Raw genomic sequence first — 27800 nt, forward strand, 5'->3', positions numbered from 1 at the left:
TGCAGCATGTTACGGTGCGCGTCTTTTCAAGACAGAGACGAAAACAAGAGAACGCGTTAGAAGGCAGGGTACCGACTTGGGCCTCGTGCCAAACATATCCAAGCCAACAATATTTATTTTATTTCAATACCCTAAAGGCCCAATGCGGGCGTTACGTAGGGGGGGATTCATCAAAGAAAACTTAACAATATACAACACAGAATATAAAAGGCTGAAGACAGGAATAAACAAGTTAATAAGCCAGGTACAAGTTGACAGGGGAAGAAATGCTAGGAACAGGTACTGAAAAAATGCACATGTAGCAAATCCCACAAAACAAAAATCGCACCTTCAGAAGTTACAAAACATGTCATCTAACATTCCACAGAACGTTACGGCCCACACGCACACACTAAAAAAAAACGAAAAAAAAAACGCACATCATTCTAGTGGAATTTTCTAAGTATGGGGGGGGGGGCTCCAATCCCGGTGCTCAGCGGAAATATACGTCGACAGCATGTCAACTAGCGTGTTATAGATACTTCATTAAGGTCGTTGCGTGTTTGTGTTGTGTCTAGCAGGAGCGAGTGGTATAGGAGATTTCATTGGAGAGAAGGCGGTGAGCGAAGTCCGCGAAAAGTAATTGAGGATAGCCATATTGAACGTCGACGCCGTGTTGAAGAAAGCCTGCGACTTCAGTTGCTCAGCCGACAGAAGGCTTGAGTAGTAGCATACCGCTGGGCGTATTTGGTAACCACAGCGATAGACACACACTTTGCGGAAGTAAACAGAGGAAAGGGGCGTAGTGAGTTGGCCGCCCTTTTCAAGCTCTGCTTGAAAAATGCATGTGGCGAAGTATGACGCACCAAATAGTATATGCCAACCCAAATGAATCAGCGCGGTCATACTTGCGCGACATGCCATGATGGCCTGCCACCAGGACATCATGAAGTTGCAGCGATTACAGTTTGCATTGGGTACTTGAGAATTAGAACGAGCACATCAGAGACGTCCGAGGGATGTTTCTACGGTATAATATGACATCGCACTCGCCCTCCCCCCTCCCCCCAAATAACTAAATCATGAATATAAGCTTACGAATAGGGGCATCATAAGATCGAGCACTAGGGCGCTTGTTGATCTTGTTCAGGATGACGTCAGCGTTTCGTTCAGCATTTATTTCTGAGAAAATGAGTTGGAGTTACGTTTATTTGCATCACAATGGTGGGCGTAATCAGCAAACATTGACAGCATTTCATTAGAGGGTGCCTGACTACTCTGTGGAAATTACGTTTAACAATGACAACAAACACAGAAAGCTTTGCTTACATCGATTCGCACATACGTGGGATCCGCATAATTTTGTGACTATCAATTTAGATGCTTCAGAATGGCGCTCATTAGCGCAACATTTCCATCCACAGTGAGCATAAGCGGCTGTCGTATCCACAGTAGAATTGATTTAAATGGCTTTAATCCCATGGACACATCGTCGCCAACTTCCGTGGGAATGCAGTCGTCAAAATGGAATACAGGTGACAGGGAAATCAGGAGGTTGATGAACGGCAAGAAGGCGGAAACTTGCGCATGACCTCAGGGATATAAAATGACTTTTTGAGCAGCTTGGTCAGGGGGCCATGCAATGGTTTCCACGTCTATTAAAAATCCTCCAAAATATTAACAGAGGCCGACAAAAATGCGGGCATTTTGGGAAAAGTGAAACCGCTGGAAATTTCACGACAGCCTTAGCCTAAATATAAAAGATGACTTAAAAATAAGAAACCATAACGTTGACAGGGTGGCCAAATTCTGGCACAAATAAATCGGCTGTTGAAGCAGTTCAGCTGAAACGCAATGGTGCGAAGTAAGGCGAGAATGTCGGCAAGTATTGAAGAAAGGTCAAGTAGGTCCTGTGGCCGACGCCAGCGCTCGGCAGCTGTCAAACGACTGCACGTATTAGCGAGATGCCTGGTCGTCAGTAATTACAGTATGATTCGGGTCTGAAATATTGGACGCGGACTCCATCACATTGAATACAGTGCATTCTACGGTGTCATTCTTGGACAGATGGTACCGACTCTCCAGCAATGAGGATGGGGACAAATTGTCTCACGTGCCGGCTGTCACCTTCCTCCTACTGCCAACATTCCTTTCCCTCCGTAGTTGCTTAGCTTTTATTGGGTTCGGCTGCTAATCACGAGGTCTCGGGATCGAATCCCAACCACGGCAGCCGTATTTCAATGGGTGTGAAATGCGAAAACCCGCGTACTTAGGGTTAGGCGCACGTTAATAATCCCAAGTGGTCTAAATTATTCCCGAATCCTCCACTACGGCATGCCTCATAATGAAATTGTGGTTTTGGCAAGTAAAACCTCATAATGCGTTATGTAACATTCGTTAAGGATGTCCTGGGCAGTAGCACAACTCTTGAATACAATTAAGTTTCAGGAGTTGCGCGTGAGGTCCTTGAATATGTCATCATCATCATCATCATCGTCGTCATCATCATCATCATCAGCCTGGTTACGCCCACTGCAGGGCAAAGACCTCTCCCATGCTTCTCCAACAACCCCGGTCACCTACTAATTGTGGCCATGTCGTCCCTGCAAACTTCTTAATCTCATCCGCCCACCTAACTTTCTGCCGCCCTATGCTACGCTTCCCTTCCCTTGGAATCTAGTCTGTGTATAATAGCTGTGTCTTACCAGTACTCACCTACGGGGCAGAAACTTGGAGGCTTACGAAAAGGATTCTACTTAAATTATGGACGAGGCAACGAGCTATTGAAAGAAGAATGATGGGTGTAACGTTAAGGGATAAGAAAAGAGCAGATTGGGTGAGGGAACAAACGCGAGTTAATGACATCTTAGTTGAAATCAAGAAAAAGAAATTGGCATGGGCAGGACATGTAATGAGGAGAGAAGATAACCGATGGTCATTAAGGGTTGAATATGTGGATAGCCTTTATGGCGTTCGATAGCTGCTAGTCTACATTGCGGCTATATAATAAAGGCGGAACGGCAACATGGTAGAGAATGTGGAGAACATACAAATCCCGCATATATTACTGCACAATAATTTTAAATAGCGTTCTTGCTTCACGCACGTGGATAGCTGCCATAGGAGACTACTTTGGAAACTAACTGCAAGTACTGTATATGTCGTACCCAAGGGTGTACCTGGTCTGGTGGCCAGTAAATGTGACGTAATATTGCGAGCAGCTTCGGCCATAGCATGCTAACGGATGACGACACAGGCTGAAGTGACTAGCGTAAGAGTGGACAAGAGAGAGACGCTACAAGGACAAGCGCCCAGTTGGAAGTTTGCGCTTATCCTTGTCGCCTCTTTAGTGTCCCGTGTCCACTCTTGCGCTAGTCACTTTAGCATGGAATACCAACTAGCCCCCTCTCACACCCTGCGACGACACAGGGACAGTTTGCTCAAATCTTGTTTCGTGACTTTTGGGTCAAGATGAAAAACCGACATATCCAAGTATATGTCTTAATACTTAAGCACATCTAGATTTGCAGCTGCGGCGATAGCCCATGAGTGCGCATTGCAAAGTCGCTAGTGAAATAATTGTGCGCACCTTAACAAATTCGATAAGGGAAAATCAAAATCCATCCACGACGGCGTCTCTAGTAGGCGCGGTGCGATGTTCGGACGTTAACAATGTATGCCGATTGAAGAAAGGCTGCCCCGAAGTGCTTCTGACGGTTAGGCTAGCTTCTTTACTCCGTAGAATGAAAAAAAAAGAAAAAGAAAAGGAAAAGAGAAGAAAAAAAAAGGAACCGAATCAAAAGCCCAGAATCAACAATTGCTCGTCGCGAGTAAACGCTGGATGACGAGCAATTTCCAGGCGACGAGCGAATACGCTTGATCAAGAACACTGATAACGCTGGCGGGACAAGCATTGTGGCGAAGTTCAATGCGCAGGGATAGCTTTTACCTTTTTTTATTTTTGTTTGGTTGACGTCATCACGCGTCACCGCGGGAAGTTTGAAAAGTTTAAGGTGGGTACGCCACGTGGTGGCATTCACGCGAACTAAACCCTTGTGTCCAGAAAAGCTGGATACGGAATGGAAGGATGCGGTCCCAGTTACCATGATCAGATGCCACGTACATAGAGAGCATATCACCAAGTGTACGGTTAAATCGCTCGGTGAGCCCGTTAGTCTGTGGATGGTATGCCGTGCTTGTCCGATGAATAATATGGCATTCCGAAAGCAAACTTTCGACGACTTCGGAGAGGAAGGCGCGACCTCGATCGCTGAGGAGTTCCCGAGGTGCGCCATGTCGAAGCACGAAGCGATGTAGTACGAAAGAGGCTACATCCCGCGCTGTAGCACTTGGTAAAGCAGCAGTTTCGGCGTAGCGTGTCAAATGATCAATAGCAACTACGATCCACCGATTGCCGTCTGGTGTCATAGGAAGCGGGCCGTATAGGTCGATGCCGACGCGATCGAAGGGTGTCGCAGGGCACGGGAGCGGCTGCAAGGCACCAGATGGGCGTAAAGGCGGCGATTTGTGGCGTTGACAGTCAAGACAGCACCGAACAAACTTGTGTACAAAATTGTACATGCCGCGCCAGTAGTAGCGGTGGCGAATTCGTTCGTATGTCTTGAAGACTCCGGCATGGCCACACTGCGGATCGTTGTGGAAAGCGGCACATATTTGAGACCTTAAGCTGCGGGGAACCACCAGAAGCCACCGACGACCGTCAGGAGTGTAATTGCGTCGGTGCAGCAGCTGGTCACGAATGGCAAAATGAACTGCCTGGCGTCGGAGGGTTCGGGATACAGGGATGGTCGACGATCCAGAAAGATAGTCGAAAAGAGAAGCGATCCACGGGTCACGACGTTGTGCGGTTGCAAAGGAGTCCATGTCGAGAGATGACACGTAATGTGCGGAAGTTGTTGCGCAGGCCGAGTCTGGAGGTAAAGGTGAACGAGACAAGGCGTCTGCGTCGGAGTGTGTGCGTCCACTGCGGTATACGACGCGAATGTCGTACTCCTGGATGCGTAGTGCCCAACGGGCTAGGCGGCCAGTGGGATCTTTCAAGTTGGCGAGCCAACAAAGCGCATGGTGATCTGTGACCAAGTCGAATGGGCGCCCGTACAGATATGGTCGGAACTTGCCAAGTGCCCATACTAAAGCCAAGCACTCTTTTTCGGTCACGCTGTAATTGGCCTCAGGCTTCGTCAGTGTGCGACTCGCATAGGCGACTACATATTCGGGGTAGCCCGCCTTTCGTTGGGCGAGGACGGCGCCGAGACCGACCCCGCTGGCATCTGTATGTACTTCAGTTGCAGCTGATGGGTCGAAATGGCGAAGAATAGGTGGGGAGATGAGAAGACGACGCAGCGTAGCAAAGGCGGAGTCACATGCAGGGGACCAGCAGGAGAGGGCGGCGTCACCGCGTAGAAGCTGAGTCAATGGCGCCATGATCGATGCGAAATTTCGAACAAAGCGCCGGAAATATGAGCATAGGCCCACGAAGCTTCGAAGTTCTTTGATGGTCTGAGGCTTCGGAAACTCGGCGACTGCTCGAAGTTTTGCAGGATCGGGTAGAACGCCGTGCTTGGACACAACGTGGCCTAAAATGGTGAGCTCTCGCGCGGCGAAGCGGCACTTCTTGAGGTTGAGTTGAAGGCCAGCGTTCGTTAGACAGGTCAAAACTTGTCGGAGGCGGAGCAGGTGAGTAGGAAAATCAGGCGAGAAAACCACGACATCGTCGAGGTAACACAGACATATAGACCACTTGAGGCCACGCAGCGTGTTGTCCATGAGTCGTTCAAAGGTGGCAGGGGCGTTACAAAGCCCGAAAGGCATCACCTTAAATTCATATAAACCGTCAGGCGTAATGAATGCGGTTTTCTGACGATCGGCCGCAGCCATCGGGACCTGCCAGTACCCTGAACGCAAGTCAAGGGACGAGAAGAATTCTGCTCCCTGAAGACTGTCGAGGGCGTCATCGATGCGCGGCAAAGGATAGACGTCTTTGCGCGTTACCTTATTTAACCGACGGTAGTCGACGCAAAAGCGAATAGACCCGTCCTTCTTGCGAACGAGAACGACAGGAGATGCCCAGGGACTGTGCGAAGGTTGAATAACATCACGGCGCAGCATATCTTCGACTTGGGTGGTAATGACACGACGCTCTTCGGCAGAGACGCGATATGGTCGTTGACGTAACGGCGGATGTGAACCGGTGTCAATGTAGTGCTGCACTTCCGACGTGCGGCCCAGGTGAGGTTGTGAAACGTCGAATGAACTCCGAAACTTGTGCAGGAGATCAAGAAGGTCGGCGCGTTCGGCAGGTGTGAGGGTATCGGCGATGGCAGGGGAGAACGCAACCCTGGACGTTTCCTCAAGCGCGCACATCGAAGATGGTTGGCCGGGGTCGACGTCAAAAGAGTCTCCAGGGACGTCAACCAAAGAAGAAGAGTCGAGGAGTTCCACGAAGCCAAGGCATTCACCAACGAGCAACGTAATAGGCGCACAGAGGGGATTGTAAAAGGATATATTGCTGCAGCCACCAGCCATGTCAAGCGTCGCGAAGGGTAGTGGGAGAGATTTACGGCTCATGAAGACGTCGGACGGCGTGAAGAGGACCGTTGCATCAGCGATGGCATCGCAAAAGACGGGTACGAGGGCGAAGGAGCCAGGTGGAATATCTGTGTCCTCGCGCACGGTAAGCTTAGAAGGGCGGTCGCAATCTTCGTCCAAGGGTGCGTCACAAGGGGAAAATTCAACTTCGGCGCGTGCGCAGTCGATCACGGCTTTATGACTGGATAAGAAGTCCCATCCGAGGATGACGTCATGCGAGCAGGTGGGAAGAACAATACACTCGACGATGTAAACAATGCCGTGAATAAGCAAACGTACAGTACAGGCTGCGTGCGGAGTGACGTGCTGCGCGCTTGCCGTACGAAGCGACAGTCCAGAAAGCGGCGTGGTCACCTTGCGCAGCGAACGGCACAGTTTGGCGGCTATCACAGAAACGGCTGCGCCGGTATCCACAAGAGCGAATGCTGGAACACCTTCTACACAAATTTCAACCACGTTAGCAGGAGAGGCGCGAGGACTTTGACAGTTCGAATGGGGCGCAGTTCTTGCCTCTTGAACTGCGACGTTCAGTTTTCCTGGTCAGGTGGTGCGGGTCGCCGACGCATTGGGGAGAGCGAGCGTCGGCGAGGGGATGGCGAGCGACGCGAAGGAAATGCTGGGATGTCAGCACGAGCATACGGTTGGGGGGAAGGAGCGGCGTATTGGCGAAATGGCTGGCTGCCGTACTGGAAGGGCCGCGAGGCGTCGCCGAACGCTTGAGGACGACGGCGGCAATATCGGGCGACGTGTCCGGGAGTGCAGCAAGAATAACAGATGGGTCGATTGTCAGGTGTCCTCCAAGGATTAGCGCGCGTTGCGGTCCAAGATGTAGCATGGGCTTCCGGTGGCAGCGGTTGGGACTGGGTCGTGAAAGACGCCGGTGGAGGCCTGCGTACTGCCTGCGCGTACGTAAGAGGCGCGGCCACAGGCAGGACTGGCTGCGCATAGGTGAGAGGCGTGGCGACAGGCGGCACTGCCCGCGTAGAGTTGAGATTCGCGGTTGCAGGCGGCTGATGGTGTGCGGAAGGGACAACTTGGGCGACCTCTTCGGAAATGAGGGTGCGGAGCGTGTTTGGAAGACGGGACGTGGGCTCCTTAGTGAAGGGGACTAAAGAAAGTTGGCGGGCAACTTCCTCACGCACAAAGTCCTTTACCCGCTGAAAGAATGAAGATGGGTCGTACATGTTGTCAAGGCTCGCCAACAAGTCGTCGCTACCCAAAGGACGCCGAGTCGAAGCGCGTTGCTTCCTTAACTCATCGTAACTTTGGCAGAGGCCGACAACTTTAGACACAGTGCGCGGATTCCTGGCTAGGAGCATCTGGAATGCGCCGTCATCGATGCCTTTCAGTATATGGCGAATTCGCTCAGCTTCGGGCATTGCGGCGTTGACTCGTTTACAAAGGTCCACGACGTCTTCTATGTAGCTTGTGAACGTTTCCGCCGTCTGCTGTGCTCGGGCGCGCAAGCGCTGTTCGGCACGCAGCTTGCGAACAGCGGGTCGGCCGAACACTTCCGTAAAGGTAGTCTTGAAGACTGACCATGTGGGCACGTCACTTTCGTGGTTGTGAAACCACAGTTGGGCAACACCAGCCAGATAAAAGATGACGTGAGTTAACTTGGCTGGATCATCCCACTTGTTGTGTGCGCTCACCCGTTCATATGACGCAAACCAGTCTTCTACGTCTTCGTCGTCTGCACCGCTGAAGACCTTGGGGTCCCGTTGTCGTGGAACGCCGGTGCAGGTGACGGACTGTGGCGTCGGTGCCGTTTGGGAGGAGCTGTCGGTCATGGCGGGTGGTAGCGTTCTTGATCGCAGCTCCAGGGTTTCAAGCGACGGGGTTTGAGTCCCAGCACCTCCACCAATTGAGAGAAGGTTTATTGGCGGCTCCTAATGCAAAGGCACAGCAACCGGGAACGGCGAAGCAGCCCGAAGCACTGTCCAAACGGACGCCAGCAATCAACAGCGCGAGCCGAGACGAGCCGCGCGTTGGCGATGCGGCTGTGCCGCGAGGCGCGTCTTCTTCTTCACAATATATATATATATATATATTCTGCCTTAATAATCAGTGTGGCCACAAAGGAGCCTGGTTTTCCTGGCTTTGTTTATATATATATATATATATATATATATATATATATATATATATATATATATATATATATATATATATATATATATATATATATATATACTAAATGCTCCACGCAATAGCCGCGTCACGTCAGGGAGGAGCCTTGTACCGATCCCCACTCTCTTGCATGCGTAATCGTGCGCGTACGACAATTAAACTTTGGAGTTGGACATCTCGGAGCGCAGACACTCTAGAAGAATTCTCCCAACTGATACTGCGCAGAAACACGACTGCCTCTAACTTTTGAATACAAACATACCCACTTACTGCATACCCACTTACTACGACAACAAAAATGTAATTATTCAATTTTAGTTAGGCTGCTGACAGCGATAATTATCATCTCACTTTGTTTCCCCCTGGCCACATAACTTATTTGCACAGGGGGTCATCGCGTGCCTCCCACTGACTAATTTTAAGAAAACCATAAAGCTTAATTTTTAACACTCGGTATATATGTACCAGAAGAAAAGAAACCGAGGGGCCCAATTTTTATTATTTATATCATAAGAACTCAACAATGACGCCAAGAACCGCGAATAGGACATTACTTGTACTTATTAATTGATTTGGAATAGATGAATTAATAGAAATGAAAGTGGATGGAAAACCAACTGGCCGCCTACGTCTTCCCATTACGCGTGCGACGCACCTACGACTTGACGTACCGGGGCGCCGTTTTCCCATCCACATTCGGCAGTACTTATGTTGTAGCTACTAGAACTACCCTGGGAGCGTTAGTCAGCGCCGCCTGCTCACAAGCCTTGGCGGCGCATGTGAAACATCCTGTTTGACGGAGACCTCACGTGTGCGTGAACTTTGTGGATGAAGGCAGCTGGTTAATAATCCCACACATGCTACCTAAAAGCATCAATGCTGCCGGATTCGAGGCCCTCGCTATGTAATGAACGAGAAGAACGAGATTTTTATTAGTCATAGCTTAAGAAGTCAACAAATATATATATATATGGAGAGAGAGAGAGATGGTTGATGGTAGTCTTGTCTGTGATGTATAGCCTATGTATCTATGAATGTTTAGAATTTGACGTTGTGAGGAATCGGTTCAGTAAGTGTGGCTTTAAGGGAAAAAAAGCAGTGCAATGCTTTTTGATAGGCCGTGTGGCTAAATGTGAAGCATCGCCTTACAGTTTCTGACCAACTTGCTGTTTTCTATACGTCTGTAGAGGTTCCCGAAAAAGGAAACGGTGGCATGAAATAGAGATCTCAACAGTCAAAATATACGGCCGCACTGCGGGCTTCGCGCTTTAAACAAACAATGTCGACAATGGCAAATTTCAACCCTTTGAATGCAAACACACTTTAATGAAAGCAGCTGTGACGAGCGCGTCTATCTGTGCGAGCATTAGATGTTCGATTTCATAATTGCCGCTTTGCCATCGTTACCTGGAAATTGAGCGCTCTATCCCTGCTTAGCGCAGTGTTAGCTTTTATGGTTGTGCACATAACCTGAACTCATTCTTTATTATGACCCGCCGTGGTTGCTTAGTGGCTTTGGTGTTGCCCTGCTAAGCCCTAGATCGCGGGATCAAATGAAGGCCGCGGCGGCCGGATTTCGACGGGGGCGAATCGCAAAAATACCTGTGTATGTATACCATTCATTGTGAGCACGTTAAAGAACCTAAGGTTGTCGAAATTAACCTGGAGGCCCTCACTGCGGGCGTGTCCCGTAATCAGATCACGATTATTGCGCGTAGAACTCTAGAGTTTATTAAAATTTTAACCCTTTCTTATGTCCATGCTAGTCGTTTCTTTCTATTTCTGACCTCGTTAAGGGTCGGATATTATGAAAAAAAGATTTGAGCGGCCATTCCCCTCAGTGAAGGTGGATGATCAGCGAATCTGTAGCGCATCACACAGGGTTAGACAATGGTAAATCTATTTATTTTCATCATTTGGTAATGGCAGTGACGATAGCTTTGTTGTTACTGGGATATGAACTGATTGTTTCGGTTACAACCTCAGACGGAATCTTGGTCAAAAACGGTTAAAAACACGACCGTTTTTGAGTAGTTGGGCGACTTGAATTGGTGTGGTACTTACAACCAAACTTTTTTAGCAGGAACTGAGTGAACCATTTCATGTCTGCTTTTGAAATGTCCACATTGAAGTTTCGAGCAATGATCACAGGGTAGGTGGAGGAAACTAGCCGCGAACGTGATTGGAGGGCGGACAAAGAGAGGGCAGTGCATGCGTAGACGTGGCCGAAACTGGTCGCACACCGGCAAGTTGTAGCAGAGTGGAATGGATCAAGGTTTTTTTTTGTTTAAGTATACGTGGCCTTTCCATAGCAATTGCAGAAGACAAAAGAATGCGCCGCTCGCGGGTGCCCATTGCTTAGGGGGTATGAGCCATTGAGGATGAAAGTTTTCGACATGCTGTTCTGTATGTTGTATGTGTGATTTGAAATATTGTAAGCTCTGTTCGCTTTACTTCGCTGAGTGCTTGCAGCCTCTGCCTTACGGGCCTTTAAGTCTTTGCATTTTTTGATTGCTTACGGAGGTATGAGAGCTTACGGGGGCATGAGTCATGGATGATGATAGTTTTTGTTGACGCACACGAAAATTGCACGGAACCTATAAGAATGTGCATGTCTAGATTCGCTGTAAAACACGCTCGTTCTCGGATTCACTCAGGCGGCGGCGAATTGTCACATTTGGCCTGGCCCTGCGATGACATTGACCACTGTAACGCCCTCTCGGCTTTGACGGTATACTAACAGATAAATGAAAATAAAAATACACAATGCTGAAAAGTGATTAGCTCCATCAAACCAATGGAGTACAGAATGTCGGGTCGACTACGTTATGTACCTCGCACGCCATTGTGATGTGCGCCAAGCTTACCCCAAAACTCTGCCGTCTCCGCAGCAAAGCGCTTGACAAACCGACACCCAGCGTCGCGGAAGTTGCCTCGCTGCTACCGACGTTTGCGGACTGTCGGCAAGATCCGAGCGCTGCCAAACTCTATCCCGAGGGACTTTGAGTCTGGGCACGGATGCACGCGCAGCGAAGTGTCTGCCAGTATGTGTGATTGGTTCGCGCAAGTTTGCTTAAGTGTGACCGGATGAATCCCAAAAAAGGAAAAAAAAAGAGCCGTGGTAAGGACGAGGCGAATCTTAGGAGGGAGCGAGCCGACTATGAACCCAACTTTATTGCATCGCGACAGCGACATAGTCGGCGCGCAAACAGTACAAAGGCAGAAATGTTCTGAAGGAGGCCGTTTGCTTCGCACGCAACCGAAGCGTGAACTAACGGCGAAGCTTAGGGTAGGGCTAGCACACGACATATGAGAAACTTAGGATAGGCAAGACAAGCGTATATGAGACGTCCACGTATATCGTCCACGTATATGTGCAGAAACTGCACCTTCTTTCAGGATAGTTTGACATATATTCGCGATTTACTTTTCTGAACACACACGCTGTTGCTGCAGTGCAAACTGCAGTGCGCTTTGAAGTTTTGTCTTGGTTTCAGTAAGTTCCTAGACTTGCTTAGGCAGGCAGGAAGATGAAGATAACGTTAAGGAAAATACGCGATGGTCGATCCTGGCTTGTCCTACTAGGGTACACGAACTTTTGCATTCATTACGATAAGAACTACTAATAGCTTGCATTAGAGAGGTGAAATTTACTATTTAGCTGCACAAAAAATAATATGCTCCCGTGACGTTAACACCTTCGGAAGATAATTTCCAGGCACGCAACTGGGATTCACAAGGTCTCATTGTGCCCGTCATTCTTGGAAAATGCTATAAGCGCATTAGTGGGCCCAGTTCAGGTCTGGGACATTTCCACGGTCCAAGAACTTTCTGCAGCTGAAGTCCCATGCCGTGCCACAACCTTAGAGCGCCCCTCAACGCAGCTCTTGAGGCTGTCAAGCATCTGCAAACACAGTTTAAGCATCCGAAGTCCTCATCAACGCCGCAGGTGAGATGCCATGCAATGCTGGACAAGTGAACTTTATATAAATAGTGTCTCTAGTAAACGATATTTTGGCGAATGCGACGAGGAAAATTCAAGGCGAACGCAGAAAGGGGCCTAAATGGTCGTCATTAGGACCGAGGTAAATGTTCTTTTAGCGCTAACAAGTTAGGTCTGCCCACCCAGTGTCATGAACTCACTCATCGTATGGGCCACAGAAGAAAAAAAAAGAATAGGCTAAGCTGTCCACTGCGCCTGTCTCAGAACTGTAGTTTTTCGTCCAGTGAAGACGGGTCGTTGACTGCGCTCAACAGCAGCTTTCCCGGCTTTGCTTTCTCGGGAACACTTACAATTCAGCGAGTGACTCTAACAGCTTTACGTCGCCGCAGGACCAGAAGCTTCGGCGACGTTGTTGCTCAATACAGGCTCAGAAATAAGCTCTGGACTCGCCCATCGCTCTGCATGTCTGTTTGCTTAAGGGGCAATGAACGAAGCTTAGTTGAACAGGAATTGCCTTGAACGTTTCTTTTTGCTGTGTTCCACGTCACGCGCACTCGCTTGCCGCTTCATTGCTTCTGTCATTGAAAAAAAAAATAAAGATATGGTGCAGGCGTTGACAACGGGTGTGTACAGTGTGGCTTTTGCGACAGGTGACTTCTCCCTCTTGTACATTTGACATTTGATATGCGTAGTTCTTCTACAGTTTTTTTATACACTTAGCGCAAAGACGTGTATTCTTCTTGTTTTATTTGTTTTTTCAAAGTCGCGTCCGGCCCGTGTGCGGTTTGCGGGGGCTTGGAGTTTAGAAAGACTGTGATTGTGGAAGGCACCAATATTAAGTTTTTTTTTTAAGGCTGGGGTGTTGCTTGAGCAGGGGTAATCACTCTTGGAGAAAGGTATCAAATATCACCAGAGAGAGAGTGACAGAGAGAGAGTGAGAGAGAGAGAGTGAGAGAAATAGAAGACAGGAAAGGCAAGGAGGTTAACCAGACGCAAGTCCAGTTTGCTATCCTGCACTCGGGGAAGTGGTATGGAGATGGACGGAGTAAGAGAGAAGGAGAGAGGAGAGGAGAGAGAAAGACAGGGCACAATTGCGCGCACAGTGGAAGGTTCCCGCTGTGCGTGAAACTTATTCCCAAGCCTGTTTAACAAGCAGGGGGTGGGTCTTTTCGTATTCTGGAAACGCAAATAGAAGTTGCTGGTGTGTATCAAGAAATTTGAGCCTGAAAAATATAGGCCAAGCTTTTAGGAATGACTAACGTGTAAAAAAAAAGAAGGAGCGAAAACAAAAGTTAACATAAAAACAATTGCGGTAGCGCGAGATAGAAAGACCTTTTACGAAAGAATTGCAGATGGACGTAGGCGACAGCTGACCATTTCGTTAGTTATAAATGTCCCGCTGGTATTTCTTTACTCGTTGCTGTCGTTACAGCGCGTGCTCGTAGCGGACGGTCAACCTATGATCGCTAACTACTTAGTGAATCAGTTATCGCGCACGATTGTAGAAACGGTGTATGAGCAAATTATTAAATTTAGATGAAAAGCAACTTGGCTCCGTACATTGTCATAACTATATGTGCCAAATGATGATATATATAGACGTGTCTATTCCTGGAAAACAAGGAACAAGAAAGTACAGGAAGATTTTTAAGCCATACAAAACGACGTCTGCAGTTATGAGCATAAGCTAGATACCACGAAAATGTTTTCCTTCGCAGCCTACGCAAGCAAGATCTAACCAAGTGCTACAGCCTACGTGCGCTCTTTCGGCCAATATAATGCATTGATACAATTCCACGTTGCACGGCTGTGCTAGAAGAAATTAAATTTTTTTTCCTTATGCCGCAGTTTCTAGACTTTTGCTCTCGACTTCGCGCACAAAGCTCCGGATTCTGCACTGTTGGATATTCGAGGTTTGAAGTTTGCTCCGGGACGTCCCTGTAGCTCCCTCCGCCAGGTCGGTGTCCCGAGGCCTCCAATGCTCTTCGGCCAGAGGCGATGTTGCGTGCTGAAGAGTGCTGACGCTTGGAGAACGAACAGTTAACTTGGTTTATTTCGCATTTTTGCCGTCATTAGGCCAAGGAAAAAAATAAATATGAAAGGAAACATGAGTCGACAGCAGAACGCGCGCTCGCTTGAAAAGTCTTAGGAATCGGGTTTTTTTTTTTTAACAGCGAAGTTGTTTATGGCTAGGTTTCTGCAGATCTCGTCTCCGTGGACATAGACCAATAATTTTTCATACGTGGGCCGATCCCGAAGATAGTGAAATGCCGGGCCGACCCGTGGCGGAGGTGAAGTAGGCTTTAAGCACCCCTAATACGTGGGCCGATCGCGCAGGTAGTGCAATACCGGGCTGACCGGCGGCAGTGGTGCAGTTCGCCAATAAGGGGCCCACATTCACAGCTTCGCTGTTCATTCTACTTCACAGAGTGGAAGGGCACTGAATTTTTTTTCACACCTCCTCGCTGGGATTTTTATCCAGTTCTCGTCCCTCTTTCGTTCGACGAGGTAATTCAGTGTCCTTCGCTCAGTTAATTAGAATTGTAGCACAATCCGCAAAATCCCATCCATGGAGTCAGACCATCTCGTCGGACTCCGCCTCCCGTGTCGAACCTTCGAGCCGCCCTCGATGCATTGAAGAGGAAATTTTAAGCTAAAACGGGGTCGATGCTGTTTCACGGAAATTTTCAGCGCTGGCTCTTTGTAGGCTTGACTGTCGCTTCCATTTCCAGAGGATACGGCGGTTGTTTTCACGCTGAAGGAACATTCTTTGTCTGCCTGTCGGGGCACTGTCGGGCCCCGTAGTCGTGCAGGAGGGCACTGGTGCCTCGAGTGAAGCACACAAAGACGCGCGTTTCAGCTTATGGACGCACATGGCCGTTGACTCATTGCAGTTTGGAGTCCAAGAACTTGTCTCGTTTTTCAGCTCTGGGTCGTCGAACGGACGAAGACGCGACACGTAATCGCTTGTTAATTACCTTGAGGTGACTCTGGTTTCGTCGAGAGAAGATGACGCGGGGATGGCATTTCATAGCTGCCCGATCGCCCATGAAGCACCCTCTGTCCAGAAGGACCACCAAGCATAATAGCAAGAAGGAGTGGCAGGAGGCCCTCAGCTGGCGCTATTTAACAGCCCCAACACATCTCTCTGACCACACGAGTATGTTTTTAAAATGTCATTAAAATTTTTGACGGCTTTTTGACGCGATGCCACTCAACTGGTTCGTGTAAACACTGAAATTTAAGCGTCCACATAAGAATGCATCATTTCTGCTCGTTTATAACGCTGCATGATTTGGGCGAAGGATTGATGCGCATGATCACTTTCACAACAATGATCACTATGTGTACATGAAGGGAGTGGGGGGGGGGGGGTATGTATGACTTCAAGCGAGATGACGATGTATCAGAGGCGTTTTATGCTTTCTTGCCCCTAATAAATGCATGTGCTTCAACGTCGATGCTTTAGTAATGACAATTAGACATTCATGGGTTTGCACTATGACGTTCATTTTCTAAGAGAGCTACCATGCGTGTAGCAAACATCATCGCTAAATTGGAAGTCAAAAAGTTGTATACGCCCGTCACCGTTTAACCGAGGCAAACACCCTGTTATGTCTTCGTTAAGCCCAGGCTTGAGCGTCATCCTTCGAACGGAGCATCTTGGTAGAATCTAGCTGCGTCACACGGATTCGCTGTCAGCCGCATCTTCAATTAACAAGTCAACGTGATGTTTAGCGAAGCACAATGCTTAACCTGGCACGTGTGCCCACTCGCACCTCCTAATGAGCAGTCGACGAGTACATTGAACTGAAATTAGGCAGCGCAGTTGGATAATTATGCCGTGCTCGCTTTGGTACTTCCAAAGCAACAGAGCGTAGATGGGCGCTGTCCGGTGGAAGGGAGGGATGGGTGGGGGGGCGATGGAGGGGGTGGGAGCTGAGAAGCAAGACGCGATCGGTAAACGAGTCGGCGATGGGAAACCGGTGCCTCATCACGTTTCGAACCGTTCAGTGCTCCCCCAACACGACGTCCTTATCGCAGATTTATGCTGCCCTTGTCGCACTGCAGTGATACATATTAACGCTGTATATGCCGTTTTCCTAGACCTTCGCGCGATGCACTAATTGGTTTTGCTATTGAAAATGTTGATTATTAACTAACTAGTGGTCTAGGAACGTTTTTCTTTCGCAGCTAGTCTTCATTTCCAGCATCCTCGTTGCACTCATTGGTAAATGACCGCTTTCCTCATATGTGTATTGTAACGACAGTTAGGCTTACCGTGCCGCACTCGCTTCTTTGTGATCTGATACACGTAAAGATGATAAAAGGATAAAAATTGTCATCCACCCGACGGTAACACGAATTAACAGTGCTCACTGTTTAGTGAAACCTTGCTAATGAAGGAGTGTGTTGTTGATTATAGCTCTGTGTCTGGTGTCCGTCGCTAGTATGAATCTATAAGGTAGCAAAATATATTTTGTGTTATATCGAATCCTGTGTATTTGATAGCCGGACACTTACTCGTAAGTTGTTCGTGACTGCCTATGTTCAGCCATGCATGGTCTATGTTCAGCCATGATGTGTGTTCAGAAAGCGCCGCTTATGTTGGAACAGATGCGACCTTAAGTCTACATACAGTTACAGAAAGCTAAGTTTTAATCAAGGCGGCCGCTTTATACCTAAGAAATTTAACCAGTGAAACGTAAACTTCATATAATATTTAGCTAACCTAAATTAGGAACTTGTCAGATTCTGAATCATTGGGAGCTAACTTTAGTTACGCCCGAAACCAAACGAAAAGCAATAAATAATGGGTATTCGTTGATAAAAAATAAAGGCGTCTCACCTAAAGTCGACGCGAACGAAGACAAGGTCGACGAGCATAAGCATACGCATTTATATTAACTAAAATTTATACATTATAGATGATGCGATGTTGCATAATTACATGGTTTGTAATAACTTCCTTTTTCCGTTGTCAGACCTTACATTTTATTTTCCATGCTATCTATTTCTTTTCTTCGTGCCGCATTTTTTATTCGCTTTTTTCTTTAAGCACGTGTACGTCGACGTTGTCTTTTATCTCGTCAACGTTAGTCGAGACGCCTGTCTTTTTTTATATTTTTACCGAAGGTACCAGGTGGGTCGGCCTCAGATATAGCGCAGTCTATGGTGCAATGTGGTTAGTTTACGGCTATACTGGCGCTAATTACACCCGTATAATTAGTTTTACCTACTGTTGGACTAATTTTCGCTTTTTGTCTCCCCGAGACCCACACCTCTATACCTTTTGTGACTCGCTACGTCACTATATATATATATATATATATATATATATATATATATATATATATATATATATATATATATATATATATATATATCTGTGTGTGTGTGTGTGTGGAGGGGTGAAAAAGCTCTTTTTGAGTAAGAGGTCAGATAGATACCCAGATTCGTTCGCCAAACTAGTGTGAAGTCGCCAATTAAAGCCTCGTCTTCAAAAAGAAAAAAAAAAGAAGAAAAAGAAACGGTATTATTAATTGTGACCTAAACAGGGCTACAGGTTACACCCGTAGCATTGTCGTCGCCATATCGCGCTCCACAGGTCCCGAGAACGGCGCCCCGATGCCTCGGCGCGTTCGAGGCAGGCTGAGCGCGCCGGTTTATAAATAGAATCTTGTCGCCTAGAGATGTTGGACAGCGGAGCGCACGACGTTGTCCGCGCCGTGTAGCACACAGCGAGGCTCGCACGATGACGTTATTTCCGAGCGTGTTCCTGGGATCCTTTTCATGTTGCCGCCGCCCTGAAAGAGCCCGAGATGTGAACGGGAGTGAGAAAGAGGCGGTTGCGAAAGCATCGGCGAACTGCGACCTGCAGAGAGCCGGCGTGTCGTGGTTTCATAGTTTGTTGCCGGCACCGCGGCTTCCCGCTCCCACCGGACGCTCTTTTTTGTCGGTGAGCAACGAAACTGGAACGAATTCGGGTCTCGACTCGGAAGCAAGCAGCGGTGCGCGGCTTCTGTTTCTTCTTCTCCTTCTCGTCAAGAATGTGCTTGTTTTCGAGCTCGCTTCGCGGGAAGCCTGTGTGGAATTCACCGTGTGGCTTGAAAACTATCCCACGCAGGCGTAGGATTTGGAAGATTTACGCACGAGGCGACAATTCATAGGACCGTGTCGCGGGAGAAAAGTCGCAGCAACGAGAAAGAAGCGCAGTGAATTTGTAGCGGAGAAAGGAAGGAAATGCGGACGGGCTTTGCGGCGGGATACAGCGGTGTGTCAGGATTGATTGAAGTACTTGTCGACTTTTCATTGCGTTTGGGTCTATTTCACGGCTTTTAGTGATTTTGTTTCGTTTGCTTTCATCAGGTTAGAGATGTTCAAGGTACTATTCGGGATTTCTTTTGTTTACATTCTTGTTTTCCAAAAAAATGTGTCGTTCTATATACTTTTATCATTTTTTCCATGCTTAGGGTGTATGTAACGCGTTTCGGAAGTTTGTATTGTTTTTATTGCGTCTTTTCTTATGTTACAGCAGTGCAATTGCTAGTCGGATCTTTGTCTTTCAGATTCATGGTCTCGTTTATTTTTCTTTGTGCTGTACTCCTTTCTGTGTTTAAATCTAACACGTTTCTCTCTTGTTGAAGAGGGGCTCAGACCTAGCACAGCTTAAACCTGTATTGGCGCTCGAGCTAACTTGCACATTCTGAAAAGGTATTGTTGTACTAGTACGTAGATGTTGAAATACTGGAACCTGCGTAAGCCCACACAAAGCACCAACAGAAGCAGATGTCACAGCGCAGAGCTAACTGAAACATATTCGAGTCATTGCATTGTCTGAAACCGTTCAGTGAGTGCTCAGATTCTGAATTTGTTCCTTTCACCAGAGAGAGAGAGAGAGAGAGAGAGAGAGAGAGAGAGAGAGAGAGAGAGAGAGAGAGTAGTTTTAAGAAAAAGGCAGGGAAGTTAACCAGTAATCACTTGCTCGGTTGTTGCCATTTACTTGTCCTTTTGTTTTTAAACACCGAACTGTAGTTGCCGCTCAGCGCCACTCGTAGCGTATTCACTGCCGACCAGGTGGCTTATGTAACCGGGATTAAGATGTGCACAAAGCCATCATGTCTTCATAAAAACAAAATATCAGTCTGACACTGTGCAAGTGCATGAATGCATTTCGTGCGCTTGAATGTTGCAAGAGACCGTTCGTTCGTTGTTCATATTGTGGTGCGGCTCTTCATTGCTCAGTTCGGAAAATACGTCGGTACGGCGATATTCTCAATGAACTAGTTGGCGTTGGCATGAAAGAAGTATACGTGTGATTTTGAGCCACTCATGTGAATGAAAAATGTTTAGCCTTACGTCGACCTGTACTAGGCTGCCAGATCTACTGTGACCAATCAGTGCCTCTACCTGGCTGTGCGTGCACCCGTCTTTGATTGCTGACCTGTTAATGCAGGGAATGAAGGAGAACAAAGAAATCGACGAGACTGCAAAATTTGAGCGCAGCTCTATACGTGCTTTCATTTCACGACGTATTGCCTGGCGCGGACAGTCTGTCTCGTGCGGCACGTTGCAAACGGAGCGAAGTGTGGCGTGACTGCCTCGCTAATCTGGAGATGGCGAGAGGCAGCGCGTGGGTGAGGCGTGCGTGCGATTCACAGCAGCCGCCGCAGATAGACCTCCCAGACGACGCGCGCTAATATGGCGCCATCTTGTAGCTATCGTCGCCCCACTACGTTTTTTTTATTACACTTTCGCCATACCCTCCTCCTCCGCTTTCTTCCTCGCGTCTTTCATCGCCCGCTGCGCTCCGCGTTCGCTCTTTCATCTTTCACTGTGCTCGTTCGCTCGGTTACGCAGATTTTCGCCGCAGGAACGCGCGCCTAAAAGCTGCGTTCTAAAAAAAAAGAAAAAAGAAAGCACAGGCCTGCGCGGCGCATCCAGCGCAGTCACAGCGTAAAGTGGAGGAGCGGCTACATAGGAGCTCCATGTTCGGCAGCACACACTACAGGGTCTTCGTGGTGAAGACTCTTAGCGTCGTTTTCACGAGAATGATCTGTACTGCCCGCTTGGCGTCAATGGGGAAGTGCGGCTTGTGCTGTTCTCTGCACAGCGGCCTGCTGAACTCGACGTTGCCTGGTTGCAGCCGCGCCCGTAGCTCTACGATTCGCTTCTTCAGCTGAAGTTCGTACCTTGCGAGGAGGCGCCATAACGTGTACCGAAGAGTAAACACAAGTATCCAGACTACGCGCTGCACACGTAACCTCCTTTAACCCGTGGCACGTTGCGATGCTGTTGATGATATAATGGCATCCCCTTTGAAATGGGGCGGGGACAAATAGCCACCTAATCTGCTTGATTTAATCAGGTATGCTACACTTGTTTTATTGCGATAGCAATTATATGGACATTCCAGGCGCATTTCTGCCGTCGCCGTCGGCGTCTCCATCGCCGTGATGTTCTGTATAAACTCGAAGGGCGATAATCCGTCGCCGCGCGCCCTACGCTGTATGTGCGAGTGAAAGCGTGCGAGGGGAACCGACGAGCGCGGCTCAATCTCGGCCGCGCCAAAGGGAAGACAGCGGGGAGGAAGCGCGCGAGGCACCCAGCGTTGCGAGGCACAGGCGATAGGGGAGGGAGGGGAGGGGGCGGCGTTCTATTCCGGCTGCAACTGCGTATGTGGCGGCTACGCGCCATCGCGCGGCCGTGTCTTAAGAGCCATCTGCGTTGGGGCACAGTCTAGGTGCGTTGGTGGCTCGTAGATTTGTGCGTGCTGTGCGTCCTCAGCGCTCAGTTTGCGCTGAAGCGATAGACAACACGAAGGTCACTTCGCTCGCTGCTGCTGCCACATTTCCTCATGCCAGCGCTTTGACAGCGAGTGTCCGCGGTCATGTGTGCTGTGCGTGCTGACAGCATGCTTGTTTATTTAGTTGGCTAGCGAATGTTTACAAGTTGATACGGCCGACAAAACTACTATCCTTACTTTGTATGGCTGTCTGCTAATTTGCTATCGCAATGGATGCTTCGGCTTTCGCGCGAAACTGGTACTTTTTTGCCTTTCTAGCACTTTTGTATACATCTCCTTAAACTTCTTTTCCTTCCTCAAAGCTTCTCTATCCACCTTGTAGCACTGCCAGTGTAACTGTTACATGGCGTGCTTCCTCAAAGCTTCTCTATCCACCTTGTAGCACTGCCAGTGTAACTGTTGCGTGGCGTGCCACCTGGTGTAATAATATGCCACTGGATCGCAAAGGGCGCCATTATTGACACTACACGGCGCGCACCACGCATCACAAGACAAATGATGATGAATATTTCTTGGCATCCACTTTGAAAACTGGGTGTTGACATAGCCACCTAGCCACCTTGATTTAATGAGGTATACAATACATTCTCTTTTCCTTTTAGCATTTTTGTATACATTCCCTAATCTTTTTTTCTTCTTCAAACCTTTTATACCTACCTTGTGCAGCTACCTGTGAACTGCTATATTTGCGTGTCACCTGATGCAATAATATGCATTTGCAATGCAAAGTGTACACGTATCGACGCTATGCAGGGCGTATGTCCCATCGAGTGTCTCCTCGCGTAAGTGACAGATGTTATCTCACAGAGTGGCATATTAAACATGTTACTAAAGCTGGGCCTGATGGCATTCCTAATGAGTTAAAAAAAAAAGATATGTGGAATGGCCTCTAAGTATTTATTTATTTTATTTCGTAAATATTACGCGAGGGTGAACTGCCACAGGATTGGGTAACTGCCAGAATTAAACGAATGCATAAAAAGGAAACAAAAACCACGTTGCGAACTATCATCAAATTTCATTAACTTCGACATCTTGCGAAATAATGGAACATATAATACACAATCATATCATAGAATTTTTTGACGAACACTACTTCCTAACTAGGGGTCACCACGGATTGAAAAAAAAAAGGTTTTTAAACCTGCACACAACCTGTTGAAACCACACATAATTTTGCGAAATCCATTAACCATGGCAAACAAATAGATGCTATATTTATGGATTTCTTCAAAGCATCTGACAAAGTGTCGCACAAGAAATTACTCTTCAAATTAGACAAGGTACTTAACAATCAAATGTTGATGGGTGGGCTATCCTAATACGTTACTAAAAGAGAACGTCTTGTTTCTTTTCGCGATTGTTATTCAATACATGTGAAGGTTGATTCTGGTGTTCCCCAAGGGGATGAAGTGACTAGCGCAAGAGTGGACACGGGACACTAAAAAGGCGACAATGACAAGAAAAGTCGCCTTTTTAGTATCCCGTGTCCACTCTTGCGCTATTCACTTCAGCATGGAATACCAACTAGCCCGATCTCACACCCTGCTTCAGTTCCCCAGGGCTCAGTACTTGGCCCTTTGTTGTTTCTTTTGTTTATTAATGATATCGTAACACAATTGCTGTTAAGGTGAAACTTTATGCAGAAGATTGTATTTTATACTCTGAAGTTAATAGTGCATCTGATCAGTTGCTGTTGAATCAGGCATTTCATAAGGTAGCCTCCTGGTGCGAAGAATGGCGAATGGTTATTAACTTTGATAAAACTGTCTTCATGAATACTACTCATAAGAAAATTCATTTGCATTTTAGGTACAACGTTAAAGACATATTTCTTTCAGAAGTAACCTATTATAAGTAACTGGGAGCTTTATATATCGAATGATCTGAGCTAGAGCAAGCAGATAACACATATAAAAACAAACGCAAATTATAAACTTTTTCTTCGGCGTGCTCTCAAGCTTTCAACTCATTCTATCCACTTTTCAGCGTACAAAGCAACTGTATTACCATTATCAGATTACGTCGCAATCGTATGGGACCCTGTTACTATGAATCTATATTAACAAGTTAGGAAAAGTGCAAAGACGAGCTGCGCGCTTTGTATACAACACTTTTTCAAGGACTTCAGTTACGCACCTTCTAAACAGAGCTAAACTTTTGCCCTTATCGTTAAGATACCGCTGTTCAAGGCTTAAGTTCCTATATCATTTGATTAATGGCTATTATAAAATTAACATAGCTCATATCTTTTATTTTTCTTCTGGCTACTCAACTAGGCAGAAACACGACCTTATTATAACCCCTTTTCGCACCTGCAATAATTGCTTCAAGTATTCATTCTTTCCTCGTACCATAGTCGACCGGAATAGGCTAACTAATGCAATTGTTTCGGCACCCTCGTTGTCGTTGTTTCCCTCTCAGAATACGAACTCACTAATTGAATTGTGTTGAAGTGACTTACTTGTATCCTATTGGTATTAATTTCCTCTGAACAAAGGTTTTAAGTACTCCAACACGGACCCCCCATAACGTAAACAATGATGCGTTTTATTTCTTTTTCCTTTGATAGCCTGTATCTATCGTATGTATTGTATAGCCTGTATCTACCATATGTTCATGGTATGGTATGGTATTCCTTATGCGATGGCGCACACCCACTGTGGGGGATTGGCCAAGATTTGGATGAAATTAGGCTATTTTTATTAAAAACTGAAAATGGTAAAGCTAACTGGAGGAAACGAACAAAAATAAAATGTTTAAAAATTCAAAACAATCTCTTTGTAGCAATTATAAAATCCTCCACGGTTGAGCAAATATCCCTGTGGCACTGTCCAAGAAAGGAGGCTTCTAGAGAAAGGATATTTGTAATTGAAAAGCTCAAACCAAGCTGTGTAAATTTTGATTCTAGATTTTTTCTTAAATGTATGCGCCATTTTCTTCTTTTTTCATGTACCACCCCGCTAAAAAAAACCGAAAGGTGATTGCAGCATGCCTAAATAATAGGGCATGTTTCCGCTGCAAGCTAGCAAGCGCAGGCCTGGCTTTACTAGAGCATATAAATATCGGATCTCTGCTCCTTAGAGGTGTGAGGATATGTTATGCTAATGGCTCAACGCGGCTTATAGTGAATGGCTCTCTCTCCGATCCGATTAGGCTTTCATCATCAGTACGACAAGGATGCCCATTGTCACCGCTTCTGTTCTGCTTGTATTTAGAGCCACTTTGTATGCGCATTCTTAAAGAACAAAATTTCCAAGGGTTTAAATTACTGACTAATGAGGTTCGGGTTCTTGCGTATGCAGATGACGTGGCCTTTTTCTGTACCGATAAAAAGAGTGTAAACACTGCTCTTGCAATTACAGAAGAATTTTGTGCTGCTTCTGGTGCAAGCGTTAACTTTGAAAAAAGTTCAGGTTCTTGGTTTGGATTATGGGCCACAATGCCATCACATTACGCAGGAATTCAATGGAAAGAAGATCTGCGTTATTTAGGTGTGCCTCTCTCACAGTATAGAAATAGCAAAGCTCATTGGTCGGGAGAAGTTGGCAAAATTCAACGTAAAGTGAATTCATGGCGAGGGCGGAATTTGTCCGTGTTCTTTCGTGCTGAAGTGTGTAACGTTTTCTTAGCTTCCCGTCTTATGTATGTGCTCCAAGTACTGCACTGCTCAAGACTTCGCCTTCAGGCACTGCATCGCGTATTTGCAACATTCATTTGGAGTTCGAGCTGTGAATGGATGCGGCGCGACAATCTGTTTCTCCCCCTTGAACGTGGTGGTCTAGGATTAGTACACCTCTTCGTCAGGCAAATTGTTGCTCGCCTGTTTTTCTTTCGAGACAGTGACCATCCGTTCTTGCGTGAAATGTTGCAACTGCGTTTAGTTCATTATGTTCCTAACATAGTAGTGTCATCAAATGTCAAAGATGTCCCACAGGCTCCTTGGGGCTTTCTCAAGGAGGTTGTTGATACATTTCTTTTCTTGAAAGTTAGATTCAGCCTGGAGTACGTGTTCACAGCGAGTCGAAAAGCAATTTCTGCGGCACTGGTTGACTCTATTTTCCCAGATCCTTTGTATCGTGCACCTTATTTAAATCGACCTTATCAGGATGTACTTGAACGCGTCCGAAAAATGTGTGTGCCTCCTGGAGTTAAAACATTTTTCTTTAAATTACATTCGGAAACACTCCCTGTTAAAATTTGGTTGAATTCGAGGGGTTGCTTTGTGCCATGGTCAACAAACTGTCGGCTCTGTCCACGTGCCGAAACCATAGATCATTGTTTCATAGACTGTAGGGATGCTGTATTTTTTTGGGACATTCTCCAACGGACACTTAAAAAGGACATTGACATAACTCCATACTCAATTAGGTTTCTACCGTTTAACGTTACATGTGGTCCTCCCTATGACATGTTCATTGTGCTTGGTTTATATAGCCTGTGGAGAAGTAGACTCTGTGATCGCCATGCCGAAAGCCCGCGAACTACAAAATCCTTTTTTCGCGAAAGTGCTGCGTATGTAAGAAGTGTGTACGTTGTGCAGGAACCTCCGCCAGACTGGATGCACTTGTTGGATGCATGTGTGTGTTTGCCTGAGTTTTAAGTGTGTAGTTGTGTCCACTTTGTAATACACCTTCAGTTTTCTTTTCCATGTAATAAAGAAAAAAAAAGCGCAGGCCTGGCTCAGTTGTGTAATAGCTGACTCTCGCGCAGCGGGCTCGGGTTCAATCCCTGCGGAACTCGGTGTTTTCTTTTCTCAGTGCCGGCGACAGCTGCGACGGACACCGGCGGTGGGCAGCACCGCCAACCAAAACGGCTATCGGAATGAGCCCACGAAAGCCTGCGCTGCAAAAAGGCGACTGTGGCCTAATGGTCCGATCGTCGGGCTGCTGTGCTGCGGGACCAAGGTTACATCCCACCATTAGGTGCGTAATTACATTTCGTTTTTAACGTGTGAGCTATTCGGCGAGACAGCAGCGGCGTCGAGCAGTCACGGTCAGGATAGTCGGGCAGGGCTCGAAAAGAATCAGCATCATCAGAAGGAGCCTGGCTACGCCCACTGCATGCAACTACAACTACCCCGGTCATGTGCTAATTGTGGCCATGTTGTCCCTGCAAACTCCTTAATCTCATCCGCCCAGAAAAAGAATGCTGTGCTTTAAAAGGGTCAGTCGGCAGACTTGGTCAGGCTGACTGATTGTGTTAATAGAGAGAGAGAGAGAGAGAGAGAGAGAGAGAGAGAGAGAGAGAGAGAGAGAGAGTAAATTATCAATGAAAGGTAGGGAGGTTAACCAGGACTGAGCATGGTTGGCTACCCTGCACTGGGGAAAGGGAAAAGGGGACGGAAAGATTAAAAGAAGAAGAGAAAGTCCACTGGGGATATCATTCGGTCACTCAGCCCAGATCACAGACGCTGACTCAATCCGGTAGCTTTCAAATGTCGCAGCAGCGCTTTTGTGGCCTTTTGTAGCTGCGATATGCGAGGCCATCGTCCCAAGATAGGCATTGGAGCAAGAAATATATCTCCTTCCCGACACGTGTAACGCACTTGACAAGCATAACGTTAAACCCTGTGCGATTTATATTTGGCGATAAAATTGGTTCATTCTTTATTTGCTTCCTTAGCCACAGATGCAGCGTGTTCAGCTTACTATTTGTACAGCTATTCCTGGTAAGGATCTTCAGCTTGAGCTCGATATTCGTAATATATAGTTTCACATTACGCGCTTTCAACCACTGATGTTGGACAGCACGTGTATATCGAGGCCTTGCAAATGTGGCTTTTCAGTAGGCTTATAAACGTGCTTTCTGTTGGCTTGCAGTAACAGCACCACAATCCATTTATGAAAGGCATGGCACGTGCCTTTAATTATTTGCTTATTTTAGGAAGATTTAGCGTAGGTGCAGCTCCCGTTTTCATATATATAAATGTTTAGCTTAGCATTGAATTCAATACTGAATGAAAAGAAGCATTCGAAGAAAAAAAAAGCATAAGTTCAAGTTTCCAACTCTGTCACACAAGAAATAAAAATTAATTATTGTAAATTGCACATATATTGAACCGCGCAGAGCACACTAAAGGGACTTTTTACATGTGATGCTAGTGTAGGTCACAATAGATGTTATGTAACATTTGTAAAGTTCACGTAAGCGTAGTTGCAATTTAATGCAGGGCTTTGTTCAAAATGATGATTTATTTAGCTTTATACGCATCTCCCAGCCCCTCCAAAAAAGTGGTGTATTGGAATCACAATACTTGTTTGTCTTTCACGTGGGAGACCATCGATGGTAGCCAAGTTCAATGCGACACTATTGGCCGCTGAATTTATTCAA

The 27800-nt window shown here is 46.9% G+C and overlaps 1 long non-coding RNA gene across 1 annotated transcript in view; it reads left to right on the top strand.

Annotated features, from left to right (window-relative positions):
• The window catches only part of LOC135915412 (uncharacterized), a 122894-nt gene extending 96508 nt beyond the window's left edge, over positions 1-26386 (top strand). The window contains exon 3 of the long non-coding RNA XR_010568615.1: positions 26228-26386. This is a non-coding gene — a long non-coding RNA (uncharacterized lncRNA). The remainder of the gene's footprint in view (positions 1-26227) is intronic.
• The last annotated feature ends 1414 nt before the right edge of the window (positions 26387-27800 follow it).

This window comes from Dermacentor albipictus, chromosome 4 (assembly GCF_038994185.2).
Source record: "Dermacentor albipictus isolate Rhodes 1998 colony chromosome 4, USDA_Dalb.pri_finalv2, whole genome shotgun sequence".
Lineage (NCBI taxonomy): Eukaryota > Metazoa > Arthropoda > Arachnida > Ixodida > Ixodidae > Dermacentor > Dermacentor albipictus.